Source organism: Echinops telfairi, unplaced genomic scaffold (genome assembly GCF_000313985.2).
Source record: "Echinops telfairi isolate 266 unplaced genomic scaffold, ASM31398v2 ScPeMD7_9;HRSCAF=40, whole genome shotgun sequence".
NCBI classification, from domain to species: domain Eukaryota; kingdom Metazoa; phylum Chordata; class Mammalia; order Afrosoricida; family Tenrecidae; genus Echinops; species Echinops telfairi.
The window spans coordinates 75,731,440-75,733,003 of NW_022103906.1; the positions used below are offsets into that span (position 1 = coordinate 75,731,440).

Genomic DNA, 1,564 nt, shown 5'->3' on the forward strand with positions numbered 1-1,564 from the left:
GATTATTCTTAGCATTCGGACTCCCTCTCCATGGTTTTAGTGGGCAGTTGGCCTCTCTTTTGGATTTGGTTCACTTGACAGATACTCTAGTTTTTTTGTTTTGTTTTTGTTTTTCGGTACTATGTTACTTCATTGTTTACCTCCCTTTTATCAGTTTTTGTCTTCCAGAATTTTGTTTGTATATGCTATTTCTTGTTAGCTACAGGACCTTTTCTTTCCTTCTTGTTTTTAAATATCTTTTTCTTTAAGGGAGTCTCAAAAAGGTGGAAGGTAAATGCATACGACTAGCTCATCATAAGGAACTGGCAGTGTGGGCTACACGTTGTTACCTTGTAGTAACATATAGCTAGTATATGTTATATATGCACTAAGTGTATGGAAGTGAAGGAAAACTCTAAAGAGAAATTTCCATAGCTACTAACTGCCCCTTTCAATACAATTTTCATGCAACATGGATGATCCTTTCCTATTTATGCCAGTCTCTCACTTTCTCCTTCTCCTTCCTCCCATGTATTTTCCATCGCCTCTCATTTTTTTAAACTATCAGTTATTTTCCAGCCAGTTGTCCTCAGTTTTCTCCATCTATGACTTATTCTATAGAAGTTCTATAAAAACTTGTTCAAATATATGCTTTAGTATCTGAGACATGTCTTCATTTTCTTACATATTTTGTAAGTGTGCTATGTGATTTTTCCTTTAAGTTTTTTTTGTATTTTATATTTTATGTGGTATTAATTTATGTCATATATATGCGTGTATGACAATCCGTGGCCTGTTAGTTTAGGCTTTATTATTTTTTTAATTGAGTAAACTTTGTCAGGTATATTATAACAAAATCATGCAATCTAGAAGTATATAACTAGATGTCCTAAACTTCATCACTTTAATCTCACCTCTGTTAGCATTATTAATGCTTGATGTATAGTTTTATGTTCCTAACGTGTGTAAATCCATACCCATAATTACAGTTTTATAGTTTTCCTTTTTTAAATGGGAATCATGCTATACATTTTGTTATGTATTTATTTTTTTCTACCTAAGGCAACATCTAAGCCAGCGGTTCTCAGCCTTTGGATCGCAACCCCTTTGGGGATTGAACGACCCTTTCACAGGGGTCGCATGATTCATAACAGTAGCAAAATTACAGTTATGAAGTAGCAACAAAAGTCATTCTATTGTTGGGGGTCACCACAACATGAGGAGCTATATTAAAGGGTCAATGCATTAGGAAGGTTGAGAACCACTGATCTAAGTCAAAATTTGTAGCTCTACTTTCTTCTTCTTAATGACAGCAGAAAATTACATTGTGTGGAATTACATAACCACTTTATCAATGGATCTTTATTTTTCAATTAAAAATTTTCTTTAAACATAGTAATTTTATTCACACAATTTACACATCACATAATTAGTGGTTCAAACACATAAAAAAGAGTTGTGCAGTCATCATTACAATCAATTTTAGGACATTTTCTTTCTCATACTCATTATGATTAGTTCCTGATTTCCCCTTAACTCCATCTGCCCTAAGAAACTTTTAGTCCAATTGCTGTCTCTATAGATT

At 33.2% G+C, this 1,564-nt stretch overlaps 1 protein-coding gene across 2 annotated transcripts in view; it reads left to right on the plus strand.

The window, feature by feature from the left end:
- The window catches only part of EXOC6B (exocyst complex component 6B), a 635,729-nt gene that overhangs the window by 75,062 nt on the left and 559,103 nt on the right, over positions 1–1,564 (plus strand). The gene's annotated exons all lie outside the window — the stretch shown is intronic.